Genomic DNA, 14629 nt, shown 5'->3' with positions numbered 1-14629 from the left:
GAAGTTTTTTTTTTATACACATGTTAATAAGTCTATTAGCATATTTTGTCATCTAACAAGGCCACTACAGGTTGAGTATCCCTTATCTAAATATCTGTTGTCCAAATTATTCCAAAAACCATAGTTTCCAAAATGTACTCCCCCCCCCCCCTAAAAACCTACTGGGGACTTCTGTAACTGGCATTACTGGGGACATCTGTGACGGGCATTATTGGGGACATGGTATGTAACTGGCACTACTGGGGACATGATTTGTAACTGGCACTACTGGGGACATGATATGTAACTGGACTATTGGGGACATCTGTCACTGGCACTACTGGGGACATGATATGTAACTATCACTACTGGGAACATCTGTAACTGGCACTACTGGGGACATCTGTAACTGGCACTACTGGGGACATCTGTTACAGGCACTATTGGGGACATGGTATGTAACTGGCACTACTGGGGACATGATTTGTAACTGGCACTACTGGGGACATGATTTGTAACTGGCACTACTGGGGACATGATATGTAACTGGACTACTGGGGACATGATATGTAACTATCACTACTGGGAACATCTGTAACTGGCACTACTGGGGACATCTGTGACAGGCACTATTGGGGACATGGTATGTAACTGACACTACTGGGGACATGATTTGTAACTGGCACTACTGGGGACATGATATGTAAATATCACTACTGGGGACATCTGTAACTGGCACTACTGGGGACATCTGTGACAGGCACTATTGGGGACATGGTATGTAACTGGCACTACTGGGGACATGATTTGTAACTGGCACTTCTGGGGACATGATATGTAACTGGACTACTGGGGACATCTGTCACTGGCACTACTGGGGACATGATATGTAACTATCACTACTGGGAACATCTGTAACTGGCACTACTGGGAACATCTGTAACTGGCAGTACTGGGGAAATAACATATAACTGGCACTAAATATGTGCAAGAACATGATTGCTTTGCATTTAAATTCAGTTCCTGAGATAGTACACAAACCTTGTTTCATGTTTTAAAACCTTGTTTCTTGCACAAATAAAATATAATTGTGTGTATGTCATGTGTTTATACAACATAAATGCAAGATCCATCATTCAAATATAAATATATTCCAAAATATGAAATAATCCATTATCCAATACACTTTTGGTCCAGAGTATTTTGGGTAAAGTATACTCAACCTTATTATTATTATTATTATTGTTGTTGTTATTATTAATAAATAACAATAATAATAATAATAATAATAATAATAATAATAACATTAATGTTTTTTTATTATTATGAAAAATAATAATAATTATTATTTATTTATATTTCTATGATGGCACCAAATGTTCTTAACATCATACACGTAAAACTACATGTAAACATACACACAAACAGGACAATTTAAAAAGGCTTAGACGAACAGTACTGGGAAAATCAAATAGATCTACAACAAGTGAGCCACAGGGGTAGACGTATGAAGCAGTAATAACAGAGAAGTTAGAAAGTGCCTGGTACTTTATCACCGGCCAATCAGCTCCTCACTATCCATGTATTAAACCCAGCCTGTAACTTAACAGTCAGGAGCTTTTTGGCCAGTGATAAAGTACCAGGCACTTTATCACTTCTTCTCCATTATCACTGCTTCATACATCTACCCCACAGTTACTAATAGTTGCTTCCCATGACCCAGTGCCCAGGGGAGGGCGTTTACAACTGATTGTTCACAGAGTTACTGACTGTGAGCGGGAAAAAACTGGACACAAAGATTGTGCAGAATAAGAACCAAAAGGGCAGGGGGTCATGCTCATAAAAGCTTATAGTGTAGAGTGGGGGAGGGGAAACCATGAGGTAAACTAGGAAGCAGTCCGTATTACTATTCAACATGTTCATAAAAATGTTACCGAAATGGGCAAAAAGAGTATATCTTTTACATTTCAAGAAAGGGAACCACAACACATGGGATATATTTTTATTGCAGCATCACTGTAAATGTATGTATGTCTGTACAGTATGTATGTATGTATATGTAGGAAGGATATGGAAGCCCAATAAAGATGGCCATTTTAAAAGCTAGATAATCTACCACATTCATTAAAAGATTGTTAGTTTATTTTATGTCTACTTTTTCATTTCATTTATAATCGTGTGATTACATCATTTGAAAACTGAAAATCTTCTCTTTCAAGACGGGGTGCCCCCATATACGTACAGATCACAATGGGGAGATGGGCCATGAAATGTACCCCCACCTCCATCTATGAAGGTGGCACATTGCCCATAGCAACTAATCATATCTTTCTTATTTAAATATTTTCTTTTATTGAAGCATGAACAGAAAATACAATAATGATGTAATCTCTCTGTACGTAACACAATGTATGATTTTTACGATTTGCACAGAATAAAGATAAGCAAGCTCCAGCAAATGATATTATAGCATTGCATTTGTTTTAAAGATATGGGCCTGGACCTGCACCTAGTGACAACCTCTAACCATAACCAAAGGGTGCGGTATCAGGAAGAACTATGTGACTGTAGGTAATACATAGAAATTGTCTGTGTGGGGGGTCGTGAATAGCCGTTCGCATATCATACCACAGCGTGTTCTTGAAAAATGTAATTAGCTGCTCTTTCATGTGGATTCTGACAGGGTTTCCATATAACTCTCTCATGTTTCGAAGAACCTCTCAGTAAAATGTTATTTTTGGAATGAAGCCTCAAGTCACTCTATCCTAAAAATATACGACAATTTGGCCAAAGAAGAGATAATGGGGGGGGGGGGCAGTGGATTGTACACAATTGAAGGATGCTTTTTTAGCAGCTGCTGATGCTATTATAAGTAGCTTTATAGCTACCTGTGCTATCCGAGTTCTTTCCGGCGTGATACCAAAAAGTGCCCATTCGGAGGTCAGGGGCAATTTACTAAGTGCTGAGTCACATATCTCCAAACCTGGACCCCAAATCTTCGAATTATTGGACAACCTCATAAACAGTGGAATAAATCCACCCTCTGAGAACCACACATGGGGCAGGAATGATTGGGTAGCATTTATATCCATTTCCAGCACAACCCCTGCCCCATATCTCTCTAGCCTCATTCCTTGTGTCTTTCTGTCTATAGCCATTGGCTTATACCACCACACATTTGTCAACCACAGTCATCCCAATGTCTCTCCAGCGCTATCTCTGCTGTCTCTCTCCTGCTCCATCCAGAGTCTTCAGCACCATCTCCCCTATGTCTCTCCAGTCTCATCCCCCATGTTTCACCATATCCAACCATCAGCTTATCCTAGTTATGTCACTTGTTCCTCTGTTTCGCTCAGTCTCAACCCGCTGTGTCTCTCCAGCAAATTCCCCTTTGTTTCTCAGCTCCATCTACCTACATGTTCTGGTGAATGTTGTGCTGTGCCTCTCAAGATAAGGGTGTGGACGCTTCATAATGCTCAATATATGCTGAATTGGTAATGTAGGTGACCGAATGTGGAACAAAGGCACATTTGTATTGCCTATTCTTTGTAAATCACCCTTTCAAATGTACAGATAAACCCACAATTAAAGGCCTTTATTAATTTAATTATAGCATATTCTAAGAGTACAAGTGGAGTTTTTGCTTACAGAAACAAATCAGATACCTTTCACTTCGCAGAATGTTTGGGTTTTTTTTCTAGAAAAATTGATGTAGCTCCCCATGTGATATAATTATTTGTGGCATACTAGGTGCATACATAATTTACATATAATACATTTTCAGCTATGTTAATAGCTTTTGGGATTTTTTGCTTCCTGAATCAGTTACTACTGGTTGGTGCCTCTACTTACATGATGTTGAATCTCCACTAGCAACTGATCATCAGTATTTTCCCACCGTGAACTTGTATAAGACGGTTCCAGCTACCTATTCTTATTAATGTTGATGAAAAATGGAGCCAGATGTTATTTTTTACCGTTTGACAATAGCTAGGACTGCTCTTTATAGAAATAAAAACAAGCCTGAAATGCTAAAAGTAAATCAATGTTTGCAATTTTCTCTTTGCTTCTGGAGGGCATTTGGGATTTGAAAACAAAATTAACTAAATATTTAATGGCGCATTACTACTTCGTAAAACATAACTGATTTGTTATTCAGTGAAAGCCACACTATCATTGTAATTTACAGCTTAGAGGGAAAACCTAAGATCGTAGTGTATTGTGGTGAATATATTTTAGCATTGTATCAAAATTCGCATTTTCAATTATTTAGGAGAAATCCATAACTGAATTCATGTGCCAGAGCCTAGAGCAATTATGGATCTACCTACACTAGCAGTACTGAGTACATATTATTCTATATGTTGATGGATAATGGTCAGTCACATAACACAACTGTATTTGTGTGTCTTTATGTGTGTTAATGTTTAATGGTGAAAGTACAGATGGAGTGCCTCTCAGCCAGCGCCGGGGGTCGCGAGAATGCCCCCGCTGGCGAGATAGCGCTCCATCTGACTGGGACGCGCGAGTGTCCAATGCACACCTGCGTCCCAGTTTTCGAGTGGCGGGGGATGCGAACCCTGCCCGTCTCCACTTCATGGAGACGGGCAGGGTTAGGGGGGTGCAGGGAGGTGGGGGCGAGCGGCAGGGACCGACGGCGAGGTGGCGGCGGGGACCTGCGGGGAGCTCTGTTGTAAAGGGACGCATGCGCATCTCATGCATACGTGTCCTCTTCTGGCGGCTGGCAGGGGTCTGGCGGTTGGCGATCCAACCACCAGAACCCGCTGGATGGAGTTCGCTCTTTCTGTATTGTGTGTACATTTTGTAACAGCTGTCTGTTAGATGTTAGGGTGTGACATGTTTTTCTGACGTTTAGCTGAGTAGGCTCAGCCAAGCTCAATGGACGAACATTTAAGTGTGTCGTTGACCACATATTGTATGTAAGGTAATTAATGTCTAAGGTTACAGAAACACATCTTGTACTACTTGTTGAACATTTATGTGAATGATAATTTATTTATATTGCATAAGACTGTTGGTTATTCAATGTATATGCTGTTTATGAAGTTATTCACCTTGCACCCGGTATGTTAAATAAACAGCCAATAATTTGACCCCAAATGGTCGACATGCGATGTTCGCAAATGTTTGCATCCTAAAACATCGATCTATCTGAAGGGCATTAACATTTTTGTGAATATTATTGCATAGAAGTGCCAGATATATATTTAGAGATATATACTCTATGTCTAGGATACATTTCTAGTGGGTGCACAGAGATGAGAATTAATAGATGTTTTATAAACTGGTTGGTATTTTAATTTCAATGACATTTAACTGTCTGGCACTTAACAGGTGAACATGGATTTGGTCAGGATTTGCCAAGAAAATAGAACATCACAATATGTGGAAAAGTATAACCAGGGCAATTTATTCTGAAGCGCTAGTAAAGGTGAAAGAACATTTTATTTATATTTTAAACTGCTGAATCTTTATGTAAAGCCAGTATTACAAACCATCTTGAACCAGTGATCATGGTGGATCTAATTAACTTAAAACCTAAGTTGATAAAACATTCCCCTTTACACCTACAAGCCGGGTCGCACCTGGGATTTTGTACCCGGCTCCAAACTAGGGATGGCCATCGGTGCAGATGCCATCGATTGTTGCCATCGATGGTGATTCTGCACCTAGCCATCGATAGTGGCAAACTATTTGATGGATAACATCCATAGTTTTAGCTATCCATGGTCATCCATCATATTTGACTGAATGGCCCGTGGGCCAATCAGAACTCCAGGGCAGGACTTCCGGGTGTCTGGGGCGGAGCTATGCTCCATGATCCCAGCACCTTGAGTAAAAAGAAACATTGTTTCTCCTTCAATTGCGCTGGGAGAAGAGAGTATCTCCCACCGCCCGCAATTGCATTGCAGTGAACGGGATCCCAGCCGCATCGACCCGGATTACCCGTTTACACTACACAGCTAGCCGGGTTGAATACATGTTCAACCCTGCTCACTACCTGAGTTGAAATGCCATGTCTCAAGTCCCATTTCATTTCAAATGTTTACACTGCCTGCAAACCTAGGTTTTTGTGTGCTCCTGTGCAAAAGCCCGGGTTATTTAGGCTAGTGGAAAAGGAGTATAAGAGTTCAGGAAGGATCAAATAGTGGATCTGAGATAAGTGTTAAGCATCATTTAAATGATAATAACACAATAAATAGAGTATCTGCTGCTTATTATTTATAGAGTCCTATACACAAACAGGTTCAATTTTTTGTCACTCTCCAATTTATTACAAAGTAATATAAGAGGATAATTTAAGATCATCCAACCCAGAAAGCACATTTTCATAAAGGAAGTCAAATAAATAATCTGCATAGACTATTTCTCTCTCTCTCTCTCTCTCTCTCTCTCTCTCTCTCTCTCTCTCTCTCTCTTTCAAATCAACACTCTCAGTACATTTCCTGACATCAATTACATGAGTTACAAATGTATAAATGATCATGTACAGTAATTACTCCACCTATTTATTTTTCTAATTTGTATGGGTACCACTATGTATGATCTAGCTGTTTGCCATGATCCATGAATGATGGCTATTTTAATGTATTCTAGGTTGGCTAATTAGTGTCCAAAAAAAAAAATCACATGTTCATTAATAATTAAACATGGATTCTCACTGCAGGTAAATTCCCGGGTCTAGCATGTCGACCCGGAAATTTGCCATTTAAATAGAGATGTGCGACGGCCACTTTTTCAGGTTTTGGATCTGGATCTCCCTTCGTGTTTTGGATCTGGATTGGTTTTGGCAAAACCACCCTTGTGGGTTTTGGTTTTGGATCTGGATTTTTATGAAAAAATGCTAAAAATGGCTAAAATAACAAAATTTGGGCCTGTTTTTGCCCCTAAAGTATTATTAACCTCAATAACATTAGTTTCCACTCATTTCTAGTCAATTTTGGTCACTTCACAGCTTACAAAATTGTTTTCATATACTGTAGTTGGGCCAAAAGGGTATACCAAGGTAGCTGGATGACTAAGCTAAGCGACAGCAGTGGGCATCACATACATGTGGACCTTACACTTCCAACCTGGCACATCTTGGAAGCAGAGCGGCACTGCAGGGGCAGACAGGGTGGCAGTTTAATAAACTATCCCCAAAAAAGAGAAATGCTCCAAAGAGCAAAAAATACAAAGAGGTATCGGCCTTGTCATGATTGGTGGTAGCAGCTTCAGCACTTCTATCAGGTTGCTGATCTCCCACTATTTCCTCCTCCATCATCCTCCAAAAATGTGTTTTTATTTTATTTATTACTTTTATTTATTTTTCTTACTTTACATGGACACAGCCTGTCACACTGGACACAGCCCCTTGGACACTGGACACTGCCCCTGTACACAGCCCCTGGACACTGCCCCTGGACACTGGACACAGCCCGTCACCCTGGACACAGCCCCTGGACAATGGACACAGCCTCTGGACACAGCTCCTGTACACTGGACACAGCCGTCACACTGGACACAGCCCCTGGACAATCCATTAGGTCGACATGCTAAAAGGTCGACATGATTCTAGGTCGACATGGGAAAAGGTCGACATGATTCTAGGTCGAAAGGTCATTAGTTCGACAGGTCATTAGTTCGACAAGGTCATTAGTTCGACATTGTCTATGTCGACCTTCACAAGGTCGACATGGGGTTTTTTCACTGTTTTTTTACCTGAATGTCAACACAGTCGACATGGACACAGTTTAAAGTGCACTGCATCCCCTCGCATCGCTCGCTGCGCTCGCGATGCGTCGGGCACGGTGCCTCGCTACGCTCGGCACACTATTTTATTCTCCCACCACGCCCTAGTGGATGGTAGGGCATGAAATACCGCCTGTCGGCACATGTTGGCTCAAAAAACAGTGAAAAACTCCATGTCGACCTTGTGAATGTCGACATAGACAATGTCGAACTAATGACCTTGTCGAACTAATGACCTGTCGAACTAATGACCTTTCGAACTAGAATCATGTCGACCTTTTCCCATGTCGACCTAGAGTCATGTCGACCTTTTAGCATGTCGACCTAATGGATTCGACCTAATGACTGTCGACCATAATGCAGTAGACCAAATGACCGCATCCCCCTCTGCACACAGCTCCTGTACACTGGACACAGCCGTCACACTGGACACTGCCCCTGGACACAGCCCCTGGACACTGGACACAGCTCCTGTACACAACCCCTGCACACTGGACACAACCCCTGTACACAGCCCCTGTACACTGGACACAGCCCCTGTACACTGGACACAGCCCCTGTCACACTGGACACAGCCCCTGTACACAGCCCCTGTACACTGGACACTGCCCCTGGACACAGCCCCTGTACACTGGACACAGCCCCTGTACACTGGACACAGCCCCTGTACACTGGACACAGGCCCTGTCACACTGGACACAACCCCTGTACACAGACCCTGTAGACTGGACACTGCCCCTGGACACTGGACACAGCTCCTGTACACTGGACACAACCCCTGTACACTGGACACAGCCCCTGTACACTGGACACAACCCCTGTACACAGCCCCTGTACACTGGACACAGCCCCTGTCACACTGGACACATGCCCTGTCACACTGGACACAACCCCTGTATACAGCCCCTGTACACTGGACACTTCCCCTGGACACAGCTCCTGTACACAGCTCTGTACACTGGACACAACACCTGTACACTGGACACAGCCCCTGTACACAGCCCCTGTACACTGGACACAGCCCCTGTACACTGGACACAACCCCTGTACACTGGACACAAACCCTGTACACTGGACACAGACCCTGTCACACTGTACACAGGCCCTGTCACACTGGACACAAGCCCTGTCACACTGAACACAGCCCCTTGTACACTGGCCACTGCAACCCCTGTACACTGGACTTGTGTACAGCAGCCCCTGCAGACCCTAATCGAGTGAGCAGCAGCAAAATAATATATTATTATTAGATCACAGCACACAGCACAGAGCACAACCACCCTCTACCCTCTCCTATGCTGGAGTAAAGATGGCGGGGCGCGCGTGCGTCTTATATAGAATCCAGATCCTGCGAGAATCCGACAGCGCGATGATGACGTTTTGCCTCGTTTTCGGTCCGGAATTTAGGAGGGAACTCCCGAGCCGGCTCGAATCCAGACTCAGATCGCAAGATTCGGATCTGTCGGATCCCGGAGATCCGGACCCGCTCATCTCTACTTTTAACACGTTTTTTTTGCAGTGTGAACGGGTCGCATACCTGGATCTCATAGATGGGTAAAACCCTTCCTTTTACCTGTCTTTGAGATCCGGGTATGCAGACACGGGTTGACCCGTTCTCACTGCATAAAAACCCGTTTTAAAAGACTGATTACTGGGTAGAACTTCTTCACCCTGTAATTTGCCTTGCAGTGAGATCGGGGGTCCGTCTCTGCAGTCCCCGGCATTTTAATGCCGGGTAAAATACGTGTATTTCTCACTCGCAGTGAGAACACGGTATAACATAGTTTTCTTAGAACACAGAACAAATAATTATACGTAAGATAAGAACCACTTGTCCCATCTAGTCTGCCCCTATTTTAACCATATTGTTACCTAAAGTCATATTTGATCTGTAATTACTTGAAAGGAGATCCTTATATCTACCCCATGCATGTTTAAATTGCTCTACTGTATTAGTCTCTACCACCTTTGGTAGGAGGCTATTCCACTGGACTACTACCTTCTGTGGAGTATTTTTTACTTTGCATTTCCCTAAACCTACAGTACCTCCAATTCCATTGGAGAACCCTCATGTTCTACTTAAAAAAAAAATCCTTGCTATATTTGAAAGTTTCTATCATGTTCCCACTTTCCATTCTTTACTCCAAGCCAGTAGCCGCTCAAACATATGACAGAAGCCCTTTCCTATTGTTGTTGTTCCAAAAATATAGCTCTTTTAAATTAGGCCGCGGCCACACATAGTGGCTCAGCGGGACCCACTGCACCGCAAGGAGCTACACAGCATGCTGGGGTAGGGATGAACGCATTTCAATGTGAACACATATATTTCAATGTACGTGTTCACATAGGGCAGCGGTGCCGCTCTGTTTTACACATGAAATGCAGTTGGGAGTAGCCTCCTTGTGGCGTGGTGATGTGTAGCAGCAGCCTTAGCTATAAAAATATTGTCCATGGATTTCCTGATTACAGTTGGACCGATTGTCTAACTGTTAAGTGGAAGCTTTTCTCATCTCTCTATACAATGTGATGTAACCATACATCGCTCTGATGCCATTGCTGTACACATCTTCTCTGTCTGTATACAGCTTTGACAATGGATTGTCGTACATGTTTTAGCTGTCCAGAACATAAACCTGTGAAAAACATAAGACTTCACTAAAATCCACTTTTACTTTAGCTACAGTACAGTATGTCCCTTTGTGTCTCTCGTTTTATAGACACTTGAAGATTATAAGCACACCACTAATTTCAGCGGAATTAAGGAAAGTTCTTATCTGGTGTTCTAATTAGCTAATCACATTTTCTCTTGATCAGTAAGAGATACTAATCATCCCCTGAGCCTTCCTTTGTGATTGGAGCTTGCTATGTACATCAGAACAATTATCTCAAGCAGATGCAAACAAGAGAGGGGGGGGGGGGGGGGGGGACCTTCTTGACAATCAGACAGCCCTTCTATTTAGTTTAGTGTTCTTCAGCGTGTTTTAGGACTGCAGCCTGGATCTCAAACTCAATGCTTCATAAAATCCTGATGGGAACTTGGTGAGGAGAGTAATATTACACTGGCTGCTTCCAAATTCCGTTTGATAAGATATTTCTACCTAGCACAGCCGGATAGCACAAAATAAATTCTGAAAACTGCATGGTACTTTTTATCTATGCTATTTTATTTTACATATACATATAGATAGATATAATTATTTATTTACGTATTTATTTATTACTATAGTATTTCATTTTTTGTATTTTAATCAATACACTATTTACAGATAGAATGCACAGTGTTTAATGGAGTTTTTTGGCATGTAAGTAATCCAGCATTCCTTTGGTGTAATATGACATATTTATGATGACATTGTATATATATGTATATAAATCATTGCTACAGTTCCAATTTCCAATACATGTGAATGTGCTTTTGCAGGAGAACTAGCTGCACATGAAATGACATTGCAATGAAGCAGAAAAACCTAGATAACGCACCAAGGTAATATATCTAGCAAGTGGTATGCACAGTGTTAGGTATAGCTGGGTGATAGCACACTATTGCTGAATATATCTCATACAACAAAGCAAAGCGTTTTCATTCTCCCCGGAGTACCTGGTGAAGCAGCCATGTTGGGCACACTCAATTGGTCACAATGTGCCAAATAAGCATACATTAAACATAGTACATACAATGATTAAATTAACAGTGACCTAACAAGATACCCTCTGCCTGAATAATACCCCTTAAACACCTAAAATCCGGGATCACACCTGGGTTTTGCACCTGACTCCAACCCAACTGTGACCCGGATTTTGACCGCTTTTACACCCGCGTCCTCACCCAACATGATGCTGGTTGGTGGGTGATGTCACCGTAGGCACGGTCAGAGTAGCGCTGGGAGATGAGGGCATCTCCCACCATCGCCTTTTCCATTGCAGTGAACGGGTCCTGGATCGATAGTGGGCAGCAAGATGGTGAACTCTAGCAGCAGGGTAGCATATGAGCAGCAAGATGGCAGCCATGTCTTAGTCCTAGTGTCTTACCCCCTTGGTTCCCACCTTACATGGAAGGGAAGAGGCCGCAAGAGCATAGTCTCGGTGTTCAGCCTCCTGCCCAAAGACCTGGGGACATCTTTCCTCTCACAGTTAGTTCCACTTGAGGAAGCAGCCATCAGAAAGAAGTCCACTGCACTGAACTCAATCTCCTCTGTGTCCTCCTCTAGCAGTGGGTTTGGAACCCAGTAGTGAAGGGTCTCTTGGGCAGTGCACCTTGGGGATGTCAGGATGCATTTCTTTGATGGGCAGCAGTGACTCGGTCAGAGAGCACATGATGATGCTGCAGTCGGTGGGCAGTGGTTCTAAGGTCACAGATGAAATGGTGCTCTGTTCTTTCCCTGGAGTGCCGGTGGTGGTGAAGAATTGCATGGTGATTATGTTATACCCCTTTCACATCGCACTTTTAACCCCTTCCCGACATTTGACGTACATTTACGTCATGGTCGGGAAGTACTTCCCGACACATGGCGTAAATGTACGTCATGGCTTTAAACTGTCACCGCGTCTATAGACGCGGTGACAGTTTAAACATGTCTGCTGTCCCTGACAGCAGACATGTCCCTGCATGCCCAGGGGGGGCTGCGATGCCGCCCCCCCGTCGGCGATCGCTGTGATTGGCTGTTCAGTGTGAACAGCCATTCACAGCGTTTTCTGTGTCACCGGCGAATAACGTTCGCCGGTGACACAGGGATCGGAGGTGATTGGTGCTGTAAAGTACAGCACCAATCACCGCGGGGTGTAAGGGTGACACTGGTGTCACCCCACCTCACCCCGCCCACCCCCAAAGGCCGTGATTGGTTCGTCGGACCGACGAACCAATCACAGCCATGGAGGGGGGTTTAAACTAACGGTGACTGCACTGCAGACGCCATTCCGGTCTGGAATTGCGTGCAGTGCGGTCACCGTGCCTAGCTGCCGCGATATACTGACCAGAACCTTGCAAAATACTTACCTGATCACTGCTTGGGATCTTGCTACTTGTTGTGACTTCCAGTGTTGTGCTGTGCTGTGTTGTGCTGCTGCAGTGTCATCGAGTTTTAGATAGAGAGATAGAGAGAGAGAGATAGAGAGAGATAGAGAGGGCTAGTGACAGAGAGTGCTATATTTTGTGCTGCTGCAGTGTGATAGAGAGATAGATAGAGAGATAGATAGAGAGATAGAGAGAGATAGAGAGATAGTGACAGATTGTGCTATATATTTTTTATATAACTGACTGCTTCCCCCCCCTTTTGTGCTGATCAGTATAAATTAACTGATCAGCAACTTTTTGGGGGCGCAGGTTTTTTTTTTAGATAGATATACCTGTCAGTGCTGCTGCTGCAGTGTCATAGAGTGATAGATAGTGAGAGATAGAGAGATAGAGAGATAGAGAGAGATAGTGACAGAGAGTGATAGAGACTGCTTTATTTTGTGTCTGCTGCCCCCCTTTTGTGCACCCCCAGCAACTTTTTGGGGGTGCAGGGGTTATTTTTCATATATATAACTTGATACAGAGGGGTTAACTGTGGTGGGTGCGCACACAGTGCTCTCAAGCAGCCTATTACAATCCAAGGTGTTATTCTTGCGACACCTTAAAAGCAGAAGGACAGTACAGTAAATGAATTGATACCGGCGCTTTAGAGAGGTTGTTTCTTAGAGATTAGGATTCCAATATATGTTCAGTACCAGAAGTAGGCTTTAGATGTGGCGATTACGGATGTAATAATCCTCCATATATGGAATGAAGCAGAAACAAAATATAGTGCATAACGTTTAAAACAACAAATTTAATATGGGTAATGCACTCACAATTGAAGGGGTTTAAAAAGGCACATAGTACAAGGTCCTGGGGTGCAGCAGGCGGTAGGCGGTCAGTCTCAAAGGCTAATCAGTTCCGGATACTGAAATAGCCTGAATGCGTCCGTCCACACAAGTCCCGATGTCCAGCACAGGTCCACAGGTCCAAAGGTAAAGTCAAATGGCAAGGCACGCTAAACGCGTTTCAGATCCTTATCGATCCTTTATCAGTAGCGTGCTCTTGCCTTGCCATTTAGCGTTTAAGTAACGCTGGAGAGTCGCCGTACGGGTGGCGTTTCCGCCTTTGCCCGGAAACAAGATGGCCGTGCGTACCAAACGCCGGCTATTATGCGTTCCAGACGCACGAAATCAATCCCGGAAATGAGATGGCCGTGCGTTTCACAGCACGGTCATTAACAATCTCACGTTCATTGACATAAATAACAATCTATCAAGCTGAGAAACATATCACCGCTAGAGTCAATATAATTCTAGCAACACAGGTCATCATTATATCTATAAAGTGCAAAAGTGCGTGGATCTTATTAGTATTAATATCATGTCTATCAATCATATTCCATAGGGATTTTCATTTTAAAAAGACATCTGGATATTGCAAACAGGATAATTCAGAAGTAAAAATAATTTCATAAAAAACAATTAAAAAACATATATTTCATAAAAAGAGACGGTCAGGAATAAAAAAATTAAGTTAAAAAATGTTTCAATTCGAAATCGCCATTTAAGCCACCAGGAACGAGAGTATTTAATTTATGGATCCATCTCATTTCATTTTGTGCGAGGCGTTTATCGATATCCCTTGTTCGCCATTTTGGTGTAATCAATTGGATTCCCCAGAAATTGATTAAGGAACATTCTTTAGATTGGTGGGTCTTATGAAAGTGATCTGAGAGTGTATGGGTAAGTAGGCCTTTGCGTATATTATATATGTGTTCAGCAAGTCGTGTTTTCAGCGGTCGACTTGTTCTGCCCACATAAAAAAGATGGCACGAACATTCTAATAAATACACAATATTTTTGGAGTGACAGGTAATAAATTCGTTAATTTTGTAAGTTTTTC

The 14629-nt window shown here is 42.9% G+C and overlaps 1 protein-coding gene and 1 long non-coding RNA gene across 4 annotated transcripts in view; one reads left to right on the top strand and one right to left on the bottom strand.

Moving 5' to 3' along the window:
- The window catches only part of GRIN2D (glutamate ionotropic receptor NMDA type subunit 2D), a 762310-nt gene that overhangs the window by 160300 nt on the left and 587381 nt on the right, over positions 1-14629 (bottom strand). The window lies entirely within an intron of this gene.
- Positions 1-14629, top strand: part of LOC146042563 (uncharacterized) — a 50203-nt gene that overhangs the window by 14644 nt on the left and 20930 nt on the right. The window contains exons 2-3 of the long non-coding RNA XR_014463919.1: positions 5335-5431; positions 11153-11215. This is a non-coding gene — a long non-coding RNA (uncharacterized LOC146042563). The remainder of the gene's footprint in view (positions 1-5334; positions 5432-11152; positions 11216-14629) is intronic.

This window comes from Crinia signifera, chromosome 19 (genome assembly GCF_055691185.1).
Source record: "Crinia signifera chromosome 19, ASM5569118v1, whole genome shotgun sequence".
NCBI classification, from domain to species: domain Eukaryota; kingdom Metazoa; phylum Chordata; class Amphibia; order Anura; family Myobatrachidae; genus Crinia; species Crinia signifera.
The sequence above is the reverse complement of the archived record's forward strand: the minus strand, read 5'-3'. Positions and strand labels throughout refer to the sequence as shown.